Consider the following 20,257-nt stretch of genomic DNA (forward strand, 5'->3'; position numbering starts at 1 on the left):
GTAGCTGCCTTACAACCACGGATGCCAACCACAGATGCAGGCATTTAGTATGTGATTAAGGACAGAGTAATCCACTCAATGTGGGTTATGGGAGATATTTGGCAGGAACCAAGGGACAGGGGTTGGATTTTAGTTTCCAAAGATAATGTCTTTCCCAATTATTTAAAGCCCTCAGAAATAAGCCTTCTTAACTCTGGTTTGTGTAAACAGCTCTCTTGTTCACATTTTCAGCAGAATCTTGACTCTAGTGGTCTGTTCAGGTGCTTATGTAACAGGACACTGTGGGGTTGTCCAGCTGGATCTTTGTTGAGTAGAGACCAACTAAACTTACCATCTAGTATGGTAATGGAGAAATGCTTTTCATTTACTAGATTTTGCCACCAGCTAAGTTAATTAAAGGATTAATCTATCCCATCATTCAACAAATGTGCTTGGCTTGGGGTTACCATAGTGCTAGCAATCCTTGCTTCTGTCAAGTCATTGCTGCATACTGAGGTTGGAATGTGAAGCATAGTGAGGTTTTAGGAAGTACAGACTGATATGGGAGAGTGTGGCAGGTGAACTTAGCCTAGAGGAGTAGAGGTGATGGACAGAAGTGACCTATATGTTGATACCCAGGGGATGAGCCGGAGCTAAACATTTGGGATAGGAAGGAAGAAATGAAGCTGACACAAAGAACAGCATGGATCAAGGCCTAGAAGCAAGAGAGAATATGCTTTACTGAAGGAAGAGAAGCAGCGAGTGTTTGGATAGATGGAGTGCCTTTGTGGGCTGCTTGTGGGTATATATGTAGATGGAGTGTGATGGGAAATGGGGCTAAAGAGGCAATCAAGGGTGGAACCCCCATAGAGGGCTGTAATTCCTTCTAGGAAATTCGCATTTATCCCCAGGTCACTTGAGGAAGTCTTTGAAAGTATTGGTGGGTCTGATACATTTTCCAGTTTCCTTCTCTCATAGACCAGTGAACTCACTCATCACTATGTGTGTGCCTTATCCTGACCTAGCATGTCTCCAAGCAAAGTGCCTGCTTCTTACTTTGTATCCTTTGATGCTAACCACAGGAGGGTCCTAAGTGTTGTTTTATGTACTCCTTCAAAGAATAGTATTTTTCTACCAAGACTTCATCAGTTAAACTCTTCCGGTCACTCTGCTTCAAACCTCATGCAAGGGTGTACTCATTATAGTCTCTCCATCTGGGTTCTTCCTGCCTAGAGCCACAAATACAGCCTGAGCTGAGAATAGCTGCCCTGCTGGGCCTCACCAATGGTATCACTGTGACAACCACTCCAGCAGCCATGGGTCAAGCCATTGTTATGCACTTGTTCTATTCCCATTAGTATATTGGCTACATTTATACTTCATTGCCAAGGCTCTTACCATGAGCTGTCACTCGGAAGGCTTTTGAGGGGCAGTGTGGCCAGAACATGGGACTGAGGGTCAAAGGAGCTGGTCTGAATCATGGTCCCTTCCTGCCCTCTTTCTGTGACCTTGGGTGAGTCACCTGAATCTTAGTTTCCACAGCTGTAAATGAGGACAAACAAGAGCATCTGCCCTGTCTGTTTTCAGGGCGGTGGTAGGATCAAAGAAGATCATGCGTGGGAAAGTGCTTTGTAAAGTTCTATGAAAGAGTGGGTTTACATTGGCACTCTGGGCATTGCTGGCCTCATCGCTGGCTACGCCGCCCCTTTCTGGCACATCTGGCTCAGGAGTTGTGCATTTCTCACCTTCCACAGCTAATCACTGCCTTCCTGTCTGAGGCTTGCAAATTAGGTTTCATTTTTCTCGTGACTTCTGCACCCAAACACTAATGGATAACCCAATTAGAAACCATTCGTCCCAATGTAAATATTATTTTAGGTCAAAATTGTTGAGAGCAAATAACTTTGTCGACACAATCCACTTTAAAACACTTTCTGGTGGACCTGTGGTGTACACACCCGATCTGCTTCCCTTGTATGTAATTATGTTCTCAAGCTTCTGTTGGCATTTTCTGAAATGTTAATGGAATGATATTGAATTCTGGTTCCTGTTTTCCTCTAAAAAGTTTTTGTCAGGAAATCTTTAAAAATAGATGGATGGGGGCGCCTGGGTGGCTCAGTAGGTTAAGCCGCTGCTTTCCGCTCAGGTCATGATCCCAGGGTCCTGGATCGAGCCCAGCATCTGGCTCTCTGCTCAGCAGGGAGCCTGCTTCCTCCTCTCTCTCTGCTGCCTCTCTGCCTACTTGTGATCTCTGTCTGTCAAATAAATAAAATCTTTAAAAAAAAATAGATGGATGGATGGATAGATAGATAGAGATAGATAGATAGATAGAGATTGAGAGAAGAAAAAAGATTATCCCTCTTCAAATAATTGCCCTCTAAAATCCAAAACACTGACATGACAGCACAAAGGGGAGATTAAAGGTTTGAAACATTAGGATAAACATGAAACGTAGAGATTTTTCATCCTCGAATCTTATTCTCAGAAGGGATTCTCACTGCGTCCTATTCCCATCCATTATACATGCTGGGAGTTCCTCTCCTGGCAACAATGGACCATACTAGAATGTCCAGGCATTTCTATCTAGGTCACCCTAAAGAGAGCATAAAGGACCCTTCAGAAGAGATGGAACCCTCACAGGGCATGTCCTCCCTAAAATATTCCTCGAGCTGCAGATGGTTCTTCTCTCTCCTTGTTTCCAAGGGGTCCCTATTTCTTTTCCCATTATTCTGCGTTGACTGCACATCCTTAGTTTTCTCTCTGCCTCCCCACAGTAGACTGTAGCTTCTGGCAGTCAGGGACTAGGATTCATTCACCTCACACACTGAATGACTAACTTCTGGATAGAATGCATTTCACAAGCCATGCAGGGCCACCACCTCAGACACTCAGCAGCCCTCATGAGGGTGACTCTAATGGTCTTCTAACTTATTTTTCTGACTTTACCTAATCTCTACATCATTCTCCCCATGGGAGCCAGGGAAGATTTAAGATATAAATCAGATCAGTCCTGCCCCTGCTTAAAACCCTTCCATGAGTAAGTACTCTTGTCCTCCTGGTTCATCCATACTCCTTCACCTGGCTTAGGGGGCCTTTCAACACCTGGGCTAGCTTAACTCTCCCACCTTATCTGCACAACTTCTCTACTCCACTCACAAAGAAATCTCCACCTGCCACTGAACCGCAGGAACTCCGTGAAACATCCCACTCTTTCACATGATGACCGTAACTGATATTTACTGAACATTTGCTATGCCAGGTACTTTCTCTTTGCTTAATCTGCATTCCTTTTTTTTTTTTTTTTTTTAAATTTTTACTTTAAAGTAATCTCTGCACCCAACATGGAGCTTGAACTCATAACCCCAAGATCAAGAATCACATGTTTCACCGACTGAGCCACCCAGGAGCCCCTCAATCTGCATTTTTTTTTTTTTGTGCTACTATAGCTTTTATTTACTTATTTTTATTTTTAACTATTTTTTTATTTCTTTTCAGCGTAACAGTATTCATTGTTTTTGCACCACACCCAGTGCTCCATGCAATATGTGCCCTCCTTAATACCCACCACCTGGCTCCCCCAACCTCCTCCCCCACACCGCCCCTTCAAAATCCTCAGGTTGTTTTTCAGAGTCCATAGTCTCTCATGGTTCACCTCCCCTTCCAATTTCTCTCAACTCCCTTCTCCTCTCCATCTCCCCATGTCCTCCATGCTATTTGTTATGCTCCACAAATAAGTGAAACCGTATGATAATTGACTCTCTCTGCTTGACTTATTTCACTCAGCATAATCTCTTCGAATCCCGTCCATGTTGCTACAAAAGTTGGGTATTCATCCTTTCTGATGGAGGCATAATACTCCATAGTGTATATGGACCACATCTTCCTTATCCATTCATCCGTTGAAGGGCATTCTTAATAAACCCCATAGTAACCCCATATCATAGTTATTATTATGCCCCTTTTGCAGATAAGAAAACTGAGACCTGGAAAGGAAAGGAAATTAGCTCCAGGCCAGACAATAAAAGGCAGTTAAAGGGTTAGAATTAGGTCTGTGACTCCGGAGTCTGAGATTTTGCCTACCATGTTTTGTCAAAGATGTGATTCTTAGGCGGAAAGAACTTGTATCTCCCTGAGATGTGATTGTGCCCAGAGAGATGAGTGTCTGCTGAAGAGAGATCTGCTAAGTGTCCTATCCAAAGTAAATTTCAAAGGTGCTGTAGGAAGTCAGAAACATCACAGCAATTTTCATTTCAAGCGTCCAAGAAGGCTTCACTGTTACATTTCAGAGGATAAAAAAAGATTGCACCTAGAGAGAGGAGAGCCTGTTCTGAGTAAGGGCATCACTAGAGTAGGGTTGGCAGAACGGAAGGCCTCAGGTATGTCAGCAGGGGAGAAAAAGCCTCCCTCTGGCTCTGGTGGAGGAAGAGAATCTGGGGGGAGGCCTGTGGAAGAATGTGCAAAGGGCTGGGAATGTTGGGGGGAGGTCAGTTACAAGAGGCTCTCCAAAGCCAGGCTGAGAAGCATCTGGAGGATGGTCTGAGAGACACTGATCACCTTCCAGCAAAGAGCTGGTCTGATTCCATGTTCTTTGGGGGAGAAAAAAAAATACAAAATTTGGGGTGGGTGACTGGGGAGAAGGAACACCCAGTGAGGATACTTTTACAAAAATTCTGACTTGGGACAGGAGCAGGGTCAGTGTAATTTTAAAGCAAAGGCCTGGTCCCACAGGTATTTAAAGCCACCTTGGGCTATAATTCCCATTTTAATGACATTGCTGATTTTGCTGTTAACTGATGTCTGGGGACCTCAGAGGCACTTCCCAGTGCCTGGGTGACCAGAGAGATCTGTGGTACTTAAAGAGCCCTCTGTTAGGCTCAGGAACTTCAGGTCTCAGACCAGGCCTTGCCCCACTGGTGGGATAGCAGTGAGAATCTCTTGCAGCTTCCTGGGGCAGCTTTCTACCTGGGCTTTTTTCTGTTTGTCATACCCAATGACTGGCTCATGGAACCCACCCAATCAAACGAGAGTTTTAATAGCATGGAAATACTCTTTGAGGACATTTGAGTGCCTACCATGTACACAGTGCTGTGGGTAACAGTGGGGTAAGATCATGGGGACCTGGGTGGCTCATGGGTTAAGCATGTTTCTTTGGCTCGGGTCATGATCTTGGCATCCTGGGATTGAGCCCCTCACTGGGCTCTCTGCCAAGCCTGTCCCTCTGCCTGCTGCTCCTCCTGCTGTGGTCCCTCTCTTACTCTCTCTCTCTCTCTGTCAAATAAATGAATAAAATCTCAAAACAACAACAACAACAACAACAAAACACTGGGGTAAGATCATGCCACTAATCGCTGCTCCCACTGGAGTTAGAGTGGTGTGCATGTGTAGTAAAGGCTTTACTTAAAAGCAGAGAGGAGAAAGAGGGGCATCTGATGAGCATCCTGGCCAACAGCAGGGGCGAGTCTGTTTTCATAACAGCACCTAAAAGAAAAAGCCCTCTCGATGCTGATTTGCTCTTCAGGTCCTTTGTACCAGTACACTCCACCTGTTCAAAACAAGTCAGGGGCTTCCATAGCCTTTAGCCAGGAAGAGAAGGAATTAGAATCTTCCATGGGAGGATTTGATCTAAGCGGATCTGACAGCACAAAACAAACACATAGTAGGACTTCACCAAATACCAACAGAATGAATCTGGGAAAATGCAGCTATTTTTTCTTTTCTTAACTTTCATTCACTTAGCCACTCCCAATGTGGGTTTACTTGATTGTTGAATTGAACAGACTTTCAGCTCCTTGGGAAGACATAGATCTGTTTATCCATGGATCAGTAGGGCTGCCCTAAGCAGTGGTGCAGGCTGAAGGAGGAGAGCATGTGCAGTTGAATGAGTCAGGGCTGAAATCCAGCCTCTGCTTTGCTGGTCCAGAGTGGCTTGAACCTAGAGGACTTTGTCCTTAAAAAGCACAAAGGTCCTGTCTATGTGTGAAGTTGCAGCCCAATGAACTGTGTGTTCCCAGAGGAAGCCTGTTTTCTAATTATGCAGGTCAGAGGAACAGTATTCTATGCTATGTGCTCTTAAAAAAAAAAAAAAGAAAAAGAAAAAGAAAAATATGTATTTGTTATTAGAGAGAGAGTGAGGGGAAGGGGCCGAAGGAGAGAGAGCATCTCAAGCAGACTCTCCACTGAACACAGAGCCTGACGCAGGGCTCGATCTCACGACCCTGAGCTCATGACCTGAGCCAAAATCACGAGTCAGATGCTCAACTGACTGAGCCACCCAGGGGCTGCACTTGTGTGTTCTTTTTTTTCCTTTTAAGATTTTATTTATTTATTTAACAGAGAGAGATCACAAGTAGGCAGAGAGGCAGGCAGAGAGAGAGGGGGAAGCAGGCATCCCACTGAACAGAGAGCCTGATGCGAGGCTTCATCCCAGGACCCCAGGATCATGACCTGTGCCAAAGGCAGAGGCTTAATCCTCTGAGCCACCTAGATGCTCCATGTGTATTCTTTCTGCTATCAGGAGCCATGTGTGTTATGGGTTGGATGTGGCATTACTCTAGCACTGTTTTTTATGTTGTTTTTGAAGAAGAAGACATTTAACAGGTGCTGAATACTGGGTGTACTATTCAGTTCTTCCCCTTCACTGAAAAATAAATAGGGCAAAATGCTGACTCCCAGTCTCCATTTAGGTAAATGTATTTTAAAGACACATGTGCAGAGAGAAGGGACACGTCCTCCATGCAGGGTAGTGAGGGAAGGCTTCCAGGAAGCAACTCCTGAAGTTTTGAAAGATGAGTAGGGTTTGCCCAGAAGTGGAAGCGTGGGAACATATTCCAGCTCAGGACTAGAAACCTGCCTGGACATGATGGAAGCTGGGGAACTAGAGGACGTGTGGGCGTGAGAGGAGCCTGAGCCCATAGACATCTAGATGCAGGTGAGATGCATCTTTCCTCTGGAGGTCTTCCAGAATCCTGGCTGAAGATGGGATTTGTGATTTCTTCTTTACTGCCTCTGGACCTGTGATCAGTTCCCACTGTTGTATTTGCCACACAACACAGCACACACTTGTAATTCAGGACTTGCCCCCATCCGTGGGGAACACACCCCCAAATCCCCTGTGGATGTCCGAAACTGCAGGTGGTACTAAACACTACATATACTATATTTGTTCCCATACACACAGACCTAGGATCAAGTTTAATTCAAACATTAGGCACAGTAAGAAATTAACAATAACTAATAATAAAATAGAACAATTATAATGATGTACTGTAATAAAAGGTATGTGAATATGATCACTGTCTTAAAATAGCATCCTTCTTGTGATGATGTGAGATGATAAAATACCATGCATGTTGAAATGAAAGGGGGTGAGTTTTGCAGGTGCTGTGAGGTAGTGGTAGGGTTACTATTCTTCTTACATTAATTATGTCAGGAGGATCATCTGCTTCCTGACAGCAGCTGACTGTGGGGACCTGAAACCTCTGGTTATGGGGCTACTGTATAAACAATTCCATGATAGACCAGAAGCTTGCTAAGACCAGAGAGCCTGTGTCTTCTTCATTTTTGCTTCCACAGTAAATAGTATAAATGGAATAGCATAGATGCTTAAAGCATATTTGCTCAAGTGAATTCACACATGGAGAAGGTGCCTACATCCTTAGAACTGATCTTGGGGACTAATTATATCTATTACATTGATTCATTATTATCTTTTAAAAAGATCTTATTTATTTATTTGTCAGAGAGAGAGAGAGAGGGAGAGCGAGAACAAGCAAGGGGAGCAGCAGAGGCAGAGGGATAAGTAGTCTCCCTGCTGAACAAGGAGCCCGATGTGAGACTTGATCCCAGGACCCCAGCATCACGATCTGAGCCAAAGGCAGACACCCAACCGACTGAGCCACCCAGGTATCCTGCTATATCTATTACATTTAAGTGGCCTCTAAAAACTTTCTTGAATTTTCTCATAAAGACATTTGTACCTAATCATATGATCATGTATAGATGTATAGATATATGTGTGTACATATATACATATATATGTAGGTACACATATACTGGAAGAATTCATATTAATGACTTCTGGGGAGTGGATTCAGAAGTGTATGGGGATGCTATTTCAGGATTATTGAATATGGCTGTCCATGTTGTGCACTGAACAATTCTAGGGGACCATTTATTTAGATGTGAATCTATACTTTATAAATTTAAATGAAGAGTAACAAAGATGGAGAAATTATGACACTGTAAGTGATATTTTCTTTCTTTTCAGGATTTTTCTGCATTTTGCCAATATGTTCAAAATGGGTGGGCATGGCTTTCATATTCAAATATTGCTAAAACTATTGGGCTGTGGACAATCTCAAATGCTGAAAGTATAAAGAAGAAAATAAAAATGAGCCACATTTGCCAACCAGAGGGAGCTACAGTTAACATTTTACTTCATAAAGTTTTATTATATAATTTTTTAAAATTTTAAGGTGGTGTTTGTTCTTTGGATAATTTTGGATAATTCAGAAATGTACAAAGAAGAAAGTTAAAATCATTTCTACCTCATCACCCAGAGATGATCCCTTATTAACATTTTGTGTGTTTTCTTCCACCATTTTTCTTTCTTTCTTTTTTTTTTTTTTAAGATTTTATTTATTTATTTGACGGAGAAAGAGACATCGAGAGAGGGAACACATGCGAGAGGGAGAAGCAGGTGTCCTGCCGATGTGGGGTTCAATTCCAGGACCCTGGGATCATAACCTGAGATGAAGGCAGATGCTTAACCGACTGAGCCACCCAGGTGCCCCATATTTTACCATTTTGTGACTGATACAATCATAACTCCCATTTGGTGTTTGAGCCAAGCAATGTGCTAAGTGGTTGGCAGACATTATCTCATTTAATTTCGACATAAACCTGAGGTGGGAATTGACAGCTTCATCTCACAGAAGATATAAACCAAAGGTTAAGAAACTTTGATCAGTTGTAATTTGAACCTAATGTTGCTTGACTCCAAAGCAAACATTCTTCACGATTCTCTCTTTTCTTTAAAGTCATGTGTGTAGTTACATACTCACACACTCGTGCGGGTGTATACATATACACCCCTACATATACATGCTATACTCACAGACACATACAAGTTGTGATTACACTGTGTCTTCCATTTTGGTGCCTTTTATTTATTTATTTATTTATTTATTTATTTGTTTGTTTTAAAGATTTTATTTATTTATTTGACAGACAGAGATCATAAGCAGGCAGAGAGGCAGGCGGAGAGAGAGGAGGAAGCAGGCTCCCTGTGGAGCAGAGATTCCGATGCGGGACTTGATCCCAGGACCCCGGGATCATGAAATGAACCGAAGACAGAGGCTTTAACACACTGACCCACCCAGGCGCCCCTATTTTTTTATTTAATTTTATATGGTGAGCATTTTATGTTGTTAGTAAAAATGTTTTAGAAAGTATTTGATAAACTTTGCTTTTTTTTTTTTTTAAAGTTAAATCTTAAGCAAATCAGTCTTGAAGCTCCATTTTCACTGACTGCTGGCCTTTGTCATCTGGCCTCCAGACCACCTCCCTGTGCAGTCCTCATGGACTCATGGAGAAGTCCACTGGGACTTATCCTTTAGTTTTTCCTCATCCATTTCTTCCTCATTAATCTGGGAGTAGAGGAATCTAGGTAAACTGTGGTCACTGGGCTCAGAAGCTGCAGAAGAAACAAAGTGTCACAATGCCTCATTTCATGATGGAACCTCATACAAGCATTACTCCACAGTCTGAGAGTCTTCCTTGCATGTATGTGTGTGTGTGTACTCGCGCGCGTGTGTGCGTGTGTGGTTTCATGGGAATAACTGTCTGGCTGAGAGGCATTTTTCAAATCAAGAAATTTATGGACAGGTTAAGCAATCGGGATAATATAAAATCTTCAGTGAGGGTTGCAACAAAAACTAGGGCATAAAGCACCTAACTTTTAGTAGAGTGCAAACTGTTCACATCTAAAGTGGAACAGATCACTGCAGGCTTCCGCAGCTCCGATATGCTAATGATATATTGGCATTCCCAGGGGGATGCCGAGTATGGAGTGATTCTCACCACTGGAATAAGTGGAATTTTTATTCCACTGAGAACCTGTTGGTGTGGAGGCAGCCTCTTTAGCTGAGTCGTGTTCTGTGCTACAGTTTGGGAAATACTATTTTATAGGGTTTTTTTGGTGCAATGTTAATTGGGTAATTTACTGTCATTCAATAACTAACTAGTTCCTTGCTACATAAAGTATCGTGCATGGACTGGTGGCATCAACTTCTAGGCAAGACTTAGGAATACAGACTCTGCACTCCTCTGCTCCTCCCCTCACCCCAATCCACAGATTTGGAATCTGCCCTGTGATAAGATTCCCAGGTCATACACAAGAGTATTCAAGTTTGAGATAGATGCCCTGCTATGAAGGACACTAAGTTCTTAATGAAAGGGAAGTCGCCTTACAGAGTTTCTCTCATGTCATAAAGTGCGTTTTATGGACGCGTTAATTTAAGGTGCGTGAACACAGGAAGTGGAACATGTAATTGAATACTGCCGGGAACAAAGCATGGCCTTGGCAGGCATGTGCTGATGCCCTTTTAACAAGGACCCCAAACAACTGTGAGTCCCCTGGTTTCTAAGCCCTTTTTCTTTTCCTTTTTAGGAGAGCATGCATCCATCCTCTAGCATGTCCACATTTGGAATCAGAGTGATCCATGCAGCCACATCCCATTTAGCTAATAGTGAGGCCCCTAGAGAGGGTTTCAGCTGGGAACACACAGCTAAAGCCCCTTTAATGGCCCAGTCAGCTGTCAGGGCTGTAAACACATTTCTTCCCATTCAGAGCCATTTGCCCCTCTCTGTGACCTCTTGTGGCTCTCAGACCCTGGCCACGTGGCCCAGATGGCATAATCCGTCAGGCCAAAGCAGGTGACAGTGGGGCTTGCTGTTAGGTAATCAGTGACTATAATTAGCTGGGTGGAAGCGATAATGGGACCAACTGCAGGCTGGGGCCAGGGGAGCCCTGGGTGGGAGGAGTAGCGCAGAGAGAAAGGCTTGCTTGCTCCACTCCCCTGTCTTCCTTTCCCCCTCCAGATGATGTTTACAGCACATGGAGTGGGTGCATATTTGGGGGAGGCAGACACTTCATCCTCAATGACGAAGGTCAGGGCTGAGCGCTAGCAATTTAGTAAGTGAGTGGTCTGGCAGCTGATCAATTTTATTTCAAAGAAGCCATTTCAGAAATCTGTGTTTCAGTTTGATAATTACTTGGCTACAAGGACCTTGTGGGACCAAAGGCAGGAGAGGTTTGTCGAGGGGAGCATGAGTCTTGGGGGTCAGACACAGGCATTCTGATCCTACTTAGCCACCCACCAGCTGGGGAGCCTCAGGCTGGTCAACCCGCCTCTCTCTGCCTCCAACAGAGCAGGTCACACCCATCCCCTCGTGGGTCTTTTGTTGGGGTTAAGTAAATATCACTGTCAACACAATATGGTCTGAAACACACCTGATACATCACCTGACACATCACCTGACACGTGGTTGGCACTCTGAAAATAGTTTTCTTCTCCTCTCCTTCTCAATAGGTATGACTGTGTACGTGATGTCAGTAAAATAGAACCAACCAACTAAAAAAAAAAAACCACTCATAACAAGCCAAATAAAGTCCCTTTGATAATAGATGACATTTAGTTATGTTTATCAAAAAAGCAACTGATAAGTGAAGTTGGCTTTGGTTAGAACTTCTATCAGGAGAACAGTCCCTGCATTTTGTAAATCAAAATGAAAGAGATGGGGGAGGGCAGTCAACTAAGAAACACTGAAGCATTGTTTGTTGTTTGCCATTGTGTTGCTGGTAGCTGGTGGCTGCTTTCTGACACAGCACATCTTGTGGGGTTTACCGGAAACTAAAACATCCTGGAAGCTTCTTCACTTTGGGTTAGTTGAAGTCATAAAATAAAATGTCTCCATTTGTCATCTATCCTACCCCTTCCCCCAGAATTATTGTTTTCTTCTTTTCCCTTCCTTTATTAAAAGAAAAATATATATATATATATATCCCTAGAGAGGCAAAAAGGAAATAAAACCACTATAATTCCAGAAATGACCAGTTAATCATTTGGATATCTGTTCTTCTACATCCCTCTAAACACATATACACATATATCATTTTTTTCATCAAAATAGGTCACCTGGTCTCCTGGGACATGTTTTTTTTCCTCCCGACTTGATATTTTGAATCTTAATCTATAAGTATAGTTATTAATCTATGTCAATAAGCATAGTTCTAGAACATATTTTTTTCCCAGATTTTCTATTAGTGACTCAATTAGGAAAGAATTCTACTCATCTTTTTCTATTACCTTTTTTTTTTTTAATTGGGATAATTCACATACTATGAAATTCACCCTTTTAAAGTGTACAATTAATTCAGTGTTTTTTAGCGACAAGTTTGGACAATTTTCACTGTTTCTGATTCAAGAACACTTCCATCACCCCCAAAAGAACTCTCCTTATTTGTTTGCAGTGACTCCCTGTGCCCTCCTTCCTCTAGCCCCTGGCTGGTAGTAACTAGTACTGTAGAGATGGCATAAGTGATTGAACCACTTCCTCACCATTGCATTTATACATTGCTTATGACTACATATGACTTCAGACAATACTGTAATGATCACTCTGGAAATTTCGGTCCAATTAAATTATATTTCTGAGCTATGTTAGAAGTAATATACAAACACTGTTTTAATTTGAAAATGAGTGTTACATTTTTGGATGATGTGGTTTTGGGAAAATTTAGAATTAAATCTCAAAATGTGCCGAATTTATAAACTTTCTTTGGGGATTTCCCGAGTGTGGTCATTGCAAAACTGCTTTTGCAAATACTGCCTGCGGAGTTTGCCAGTCCTTGGAAGTTGTGAAATTCTATTACTCCGCAGTTTCACAGCAGAGGCTGATTCCTTGACTCCCCCTCCTAGAGTGACAAAGCTCTGTTTTGTTTTGTGTCTCTCTGAGCAGCATTAGGACCTTGTAGAAAGAGGGCAGGCAGAAGAGCATGGGCTGGAACCAAGTCTATTCTCAGTTTCTAGGAGGGATTTTTAAAATTTGATTTCAAAAAATAGAACTTAAACTGATATAAAAGGAATTTGGTAACTATATTTTAAAAACCTTACATACATTTGTATGTAGACCATATTTAAAAATTCAAAATTCATTTCAGTAACAATAATGATAAATATTATAATGACTCCCATGAATTAGGAAGTCGTGCGTCTTTGAGGACCAGGGGCGGTGCTAAGTATTTCATATTCATTATTTCATTCAACAACTTGTGAAATCATCCATAGGATTGTTTAAAAAATGGAGGTTGGAAGTATTACACAACCTAATGATGGTCAAGCAACAAGTTATTCTGGAATCAGTTTGGCCAGTCCATTGTCCCTCAGTAATTTATCCCTTCCCAGAGCTTGACTCACTCCCTGCACACCCTGCCCCACCCTGTCTCAATGCCAAAGCCAAGTTCTGCAGATCTTTCCTGAGATCCTACTCTTAGAAACAACCAGGGGAGTCCTGTGCCTTAGTGGAGAGAATGTGATTTGGATCTTGGTTCTGCCACTTACCTTGCCACTATGGGCAAGTTACTTAACCACTCTGTGGCTCAGTTTCCCCATTGCATGAAGTATGAAATCAAACTGTTAAGTGTGCTTATGTGCTTTAAGATTGCCATGGAAGAAGAGTTGGTTCAGCCTTGAGATGACAGCACTGAGCCTGTCCCCTGAGGTCTTTACAGAAGAGGCAGTGGTGTTCAGCTAAACCTACCCCATAATTTTACATTGGGGAAAACAGAGGACTAGAAAGAGGAAACACATGCCAGCAACAGAAGCTTTATGGTAATTTTACAAAATGATCTGTTTGGTTTCTGGTTGTTTTCCCAAAGCAGAGACTATGATGGTGTAGTAAGCAAGCCTCCAAGCCTCTATTCCCGCTGTCCGTGCTCACCGGATTCCTTTATTTAGTCCTTGGTCTTATCCATAGCACGGGAATTACTGGGATCCACTGCGTGTTTGAGCCCCAGCTCCTCAGGCACTGTATTCTCAGTACGCTCTGAAAATTGTCTTGCAAGGGATACCGACTCTTACTCATTCTACAGAGGTGGAGAGTGAGACAGTAAAAAAGAAGCCATGCCAAAATCCAGACATATATGATGGGACAGAATTGAGGAAAATTGCATCATGGTCAAGAGTTCCGCCATTAGCTCATTGCGTAGCCTTGGGCCCGTTCCTTAACCTCCTCCTGTCTCTATTACTCCAAAATGGAGTAATGACAGGAACTACCCTAAAAGGATGTGGCAAGAGTTATTAATGCTTGTAAAGTGCTTCAGAGAACGTCTGGCACATAGTATGAGCTCAATAAATGTCAGCCTTACACAAAACTAAACAAAACACGGTATGGTTTCATCAGCTTCCAAACCTTGTGTTCTCTGCTACTCCCAGATGCATCAAAAGAAACTGGGGGAATTGAATTCATACTAAGAAACCCCAAAACGATTCAGGATTGCAGGGCATTCGAAAGTGTGGCCTAGTTAGAAAGCGCACTCACCCACATATACACACAGAGTTACTTTTAATAGCTGGTAAGAGCCAGAGAAAATCCAATTACAGATGAATCAATCGATTAAAAAGAAAGGGGGCTGAAGAAAGCAAAGAATGCTGGAGAGACACAGAGCCAAATTACAGCTGGGTAATAGAATTACGGGTCTGTAGAAGGAACTGGGAGAAATCACAAAGGCATAAGGGCTGAGGACTCCTCCACAACTCTGTAATGATTTCATTCTTTCTGGGCCCCTTGACTCCAAAGAGCCCTGACTGGGCCAGCGCCCCCAACAATGAAGCGCATAGGAAATGACCAGAATTGTATTTGGCAAATCATATTTTTGCAAAGAAATAAACCGTGTGTGGCCTCTGGAACAAGAGGATTATGTTTGGGTTAAACAGATGTTCAGGGTTAAGGATGAAAGCACAGAACCCAGATATCACAGTCCTAGGAGGGGAAGGTGAGAGCTGTGTCTTTGGTTTGGTAAAGATGTAGCCTTAGCTCCTGATTTTCTGTTTCCTAAGAAATTTTGTTTTTGCTCTCAAAGAAACATCTCCTTGTTAACAGAATTTCCCTCTTGCATGCAAACACTTAAAAAAAAAAAAAAAAGAATCCCTCGTGCATTTTAAATTTTATTTTCTATTTTGGTGAAAAGGGGTGCAGAGAGGGAGGTGGGGCTGTTAATCCAGCAACAATCTCTACAGCTGTGTCTATTATTGGTGGGGTCTAGAATAACATCCGTTTCTATGTATTTATGGAAAGGCGTCCTTAACTAGGCCACATAAAGAGCCAACGCATCTATAAATAAATTAAGGCGGCTGCAAGGCGTAGGCGGCTGCCCCTCTGGCTGTGGCCTCTTTGGCCCTGGCGCGCAGCTGTCGCCTTTGTGCCCGGCCAGGCTTGTCCCACCAGGATGGGATGCGCTCACCCCGGGGTGGGCGGGGCCGCGCCTGCGGGGCGGGGCGCACTTTCCCAGGCCGGCCTCGGGCTTGACACCAGTGCGGAGGGTGGGCTTCTGGTGGCCGAGGGTTGGCCACACTGGCTCCAGAGTCTCTGGTTCCGCTAGGCCAACCAGCGCGGGCGACCAGGCCGCAGTCCGTTCATGGGAGCAAGGTGCACCCAGCGCCGGGCTCAGGCTGTATTTAACAGCCTGCAAATACTGCCTGCAGAATTTGCCAGTCCTTGGAAGTTGTATTTAACAGATGGTGGTGTTGAGACAGGGGGTGGGGCTAAGGGCTGGGGATGGTACAAAACAACTCAACTCCAACCACAAAATAACCCCGGATTTGTAAAATTAAATGGTGGGAGGAGTTATGGGAATGAGGAAAACTTTTTCCAGAATTTGACAGCCCCATCCTTTCTTCCTACCCTAGGATGCTTGCTCCTATCAGGCTACTCCCTCCCAACAGACATGAAGAACATAGAGTTATAGGGGCAGGTCTTTCCTGTGCACTTACTTCGAGATTGGAAAAGAAGAAGAAAGCAATCCTTGTCACAAGAGAAATGAAGCAAAGAGCTTCTATTTACTTGGTAATCCTTTGTGGATTTCCTGGGAATCTTGTGCTGGGAGTGACCTCACCAAAAGCACCAGTCCTTGGACCTGCAACGACAGTAACTCCTGTTCAAAAAGCAGAATCTCAGGTTCTCCAGCTCCACTGAATCAGAAGCTGCTGCAAGTCAGGCCATTTGAAATGCACAGGCCATTTGAAAAGCTGTGGTCCACTGGTTCTTACCCCTGGCTGTGCATTAGAATCACCTGGAGTTATGGGTTGAATTGTGTCCTGGAAAAAGATGTTGAAAGTCCAACCCCCAGTACCTGTGACTGAGATTTGTTTGGAGATAGGGTCTTTGCACATGATCAGTGTCATTAGGGTTGGCATTAATCTAATACGACTTATAAAAAGGGGGCATTTGGACACAGAGGCAGACATGCATACAGGCATAATGCGGTGTGATGATGAAGGCAGAGATTGGAGTGATACATCTATAAGAAAAGGCATGACAAATATTGTCAGTAAACCATTAGAAGTTCAGAGAAAGCCATGAAGATTCACCCTAACACCCTCAGTAGAAACCAACCTTACTAATACCTCCATCTCAGATTTCTGGGATTCAGAAATGGGAGACAATGAGTTTCTTTTTGGTTAACCCATACAGTATGTGTTACTTTGTTATGGCAGCCCTAGCAAACGGACATACCTGAATACTTGTAAGACAAATCCAGGTTTCTGAGCTATATCTGACATGTTTGCAGTCAGAATACCCAGGGGTGGAGCTAAGGGACCTGCATTTTTCTTTTTTTCTTTTTCCAAGATTTTATTTATTTATTTGACAGAGACAGAGATCACAAGTAGGCAGAGGCAGGCAGAGAGAGAGGAGAAAGCAGGCTCCCTGCTGAGCAGAGAGCCTGATGTGGGAATCGATCCCAGGATCCTGGGATCATGACTTGAGCTGAAGACACAGGCTTTAACTCACTGAGCCACCCAGGTGCCCACGGACCTGCATTTTTCAAACGTCCCTTGGATAATTCTGATGTAGTTGGTAGTGTGGGAATGAGTGGGCGTGCCCACATATCATATCTTGTAGTAGTTGCTTCATTCTTATAGCATCCTTTCCAAGAGTAGATGCTTGTGTGTACCAGTCTGCTTGTAAACTTCTGGTGATGGGGAGCTTATTACCTGACAGGGCAGGCTGATCCATCATGGAAAGTTTCAATTGTTCAGAGAAATCTTTAAATAGAGCTAAAATCTTCTCTGATTTTCTCTATTATAAAACCCGAATGGAACCCCTGAGAGATTGAGTAACTTGCCCAAGGCCATACAATCAGTATGGGGCCTATGTGGATTTGAATCTAAGCAGTTACCAGAGTTCATCCTTCTGTGATCACTTCAATGACTCAGATGGCCCAAAGGCTTATGAAGGGCCATGACAGTTGTGGTGGTAGCAAGACCTCCGCCAACCCTGAGAGACTCAGAGACCCGTGTCCCTCCCTAATCCTTACACCTAAGATGGGAAGGTGGGGTATGAGGTTAGAGGAGGGAACCGGCTTATGGGATTTGCTATATGTATATCCAGAACCTAGGCAAATTGAGTGGGGAAGCCAGGGTGGGGATTTCATTCTTATGTCAGGGCCTACTTCTGATCCTAACTCCCTGCGTGACCTTGGGCATGTCTAGTGCTCTCTGCTCCTTCGTGTTCACATCTGTGAAATGGGGATAATAGATGATGCCTTTCCTGCTTTGAAGCAGCCTTGAGGGGTTCCAGTGGGATCACACACAGGAAAATGCCTTATGAAGCACAGATGTGATTATTATTAGCATGAGAAGAGAAGTTAGGTGTTTTCATGAAAGACTCTTCTCACTAGGGCAACTTTGGCTCTTCTTAATCAACCATTTGACTTCTGCTCAGTTTCTAACAAGCCATATCTAGGCTTGAGTGAAAGTGTGTGTAGGGAGGATTATTCAAAGCTGAGGCCTTGTAGAGAGCCATAAGTCTGGCCATATATTTCCCTCTTCCTGGATGTATCCCATAATGGACCGATTTTCCAAAACCAAGAATGGCATCTCCTTTCCTTTTGAAGACATTGCAACTAAGTGGCATTTTCTTGGGGTCAGGGCTGCCTGTCTCTTTCCCTAGAAATCTGGATTACTCCCACTGTCTGGACCTGGCTCATTCATCATGGTTCAGAAGTCTTGATACTGTTATTTTTCTCATCCCCAGTTTTCCTCATCGATTTCTTTATCAGTTGTTTCTGCAAATATTCCCTTAGTGCTTACTTTGGCCCAGACTTGCTGCTGGGCACTGGGAATATGGAATGGATTAAGATGAGTTCTGTGTTCCAGGAACTCAAAAGCAATCCCATCTAAGGTCTGTATGTGGTTCGGCTTCCCAAAGCTGTTCACAGGCCTCACAGTGAGCCTTCCCCTCCTTCTCCAATTCCTTTGCAATATGGTGGACCAGGAAGACATCACTGCTAAGGCAAAACCTCTGTTTGCCTCCTTGCTCTGTGACTTTGGGCAAGTCACAACTTCTGTGAACCTGTTTGGTCTTCTGTAAAATGAGTTCAACAATAACAATGTGAAATAAGATTCAGTAAGAATTTATTATGAGCCAGAGACCATTCTAAGTGCTTAACTTATATCAACAATTAACAACTATAAGAGGTAAATGTTATTGGTGTCTTTATTTTTCACATGGGGCCACAGAGGCAGAAAAAAACTTTACTAATTTCCTATTTCAAAAATCTAATTCTTTGCAGAACCAAGAGACGAGTACAGGTTCTCTGGTTCAGGAGGTCGAGTTTTTAACTACTGTCCTATCCTGCCTCCCTAAGCTGACCATCATCAGACTTTGCCTGAGGGAGCATGTGAACAGGCATAGCACTCTGTAAAGTGCTACCCAAATGAACACAGGATGAGGTGAAGAAGATGACTATGATGATGAAGAAGATGATGATGATGGAGAGAAATAGACTTCTTCTTCAGTGAGGGAATGAAATTTCTTACAGGGTTTTATCTACCCACAGATGGATTCAGGGAGGGAGAGAGAAAATTACACACAGATGACACAGTCCTGTATAACACAAATTGGTATCCCAGTACAAAGTTGAGGAAATGATGCTGCCATGTCTGTTTTCACCCCAGCAAATATCTAAGGTTTTATTCTCTGGAGAGGTCTCTGAACTTCAGCATATCAGGCACATACCCTAACCTTAGCCCTAACACGGACTCTAACCCTAGATCTAAGAGGAAAAAAGGTTGATGTGGCATGCATATGTATAATGGGATGTTGGAATATTCCTCAGGCATATAAAACTGAAATCTTGCCATTTGCCATGACATGGGTGGGGCTAGAGAGTATTATATTAAGTAAAATAAGTCATTCAGAGAAAGAAAAATACATGATTTCACTCATATGTGGAAATTAAGAAACAAAACAAATGAGCAAAGGGACAAAAACAGGGAGAGAGAGAGGCAAACCAAGAAACTGACTCTTAACTCTTTTGTTGTTGTTGTTGTTGTTAAAGATTTTATTTATTTATTTGAGAAAGAGAGAGAGCATGAAAGGAGAGAGGTCAGCAAGAGAAGCAGACTCCCTGCTGATCAGGGAGCCCGATGTGGGACTCAATCCTGGGACTCCAGGATCATGACCCAAGCCAAAGGCAGTCACTTAACCAATTGAGCCACCCAGGCACCCAAACCCAACGGTTAACTCTTGAGAACTCACTGCTGGTTACCAGAGGGGAGGCCGGTCGGGGGTGGGGGAAATAGGTGAAGGGTTTTAAGGAGGGCACTTGTGATGAGTACCGGCTGATACATGGAAGTGTTGAATCACTATGTTGCACACTCAAAACTCATATTACACTGTAGGTTAACTAGCTGGAATTTAAATAAAAGTTTAAAAAAAAAAAAAAAAGGTGAGGGAATGTAGGCTCCAAGAGGTAATGTGCCTTGTCCAAGGTCAGTCAGTGATAGAGCTTGGATTTCACCCAAGGGCTATCTGATTTTGAAGCCAGTGCTCTTCTGACATCTCTCTACTCCAGGGCAGACAGAAGTCAGCAGTTCTTGTCTTTAGTTGAAATTCAGTCCTCTCTCCTGTTCCTGCCTCCATTTGTCAGCTAATTGTGAAGCAATTTCTATACTCATGGAGAATTCAGCAAGAACAAGGCCATAATTCTTGCCTT

The 20,257-nt window shown here is 43.3% G+C and overlaps 1 long non-coding RNA gene across 2 annotated transcripts in view; it reads left to right on the forward strand.

The window, feature by feature from the left end:
• LOC131825919 (uncharacterized) overlaps positions 1-20,257 on the forward strand; it is a 217,960-nt gene that overhangs the window by 126,909 nt on the left and 70,794 nt on the right. The window contains exons 2-3 of one of the 2 annotated variants that reach the window (XR_009351371.1): positions 7,725-7,881; positions 8,610-8,764. The exons of the other annotated variant lie outside the window; for it this stretch is intronic. This is a non-coding gene — a long non-coding RNA (uncharacterized LOC131825919). The remainder of the gene's footprint in view (positions 1-7,724; positions 7,882-8,609; positions 8,765-20,257) is intronic. 2 annotated transcript variants of the gene reach the window in all.

This window comes from Mustela lutreola, chromosome 1 (genome assembly GCF_030435805.1).
Source record: "Mustela lutreola isolate mMusLut2 chromosome 1, mMusLut2.pri, whole genome shotgun sequence".
Lineage (NCBI taxonomy): Eukaryota > Metazoa > Chordata > Mammalia > Carnivora > Mustelidae > Mustela > Mustela lutreola.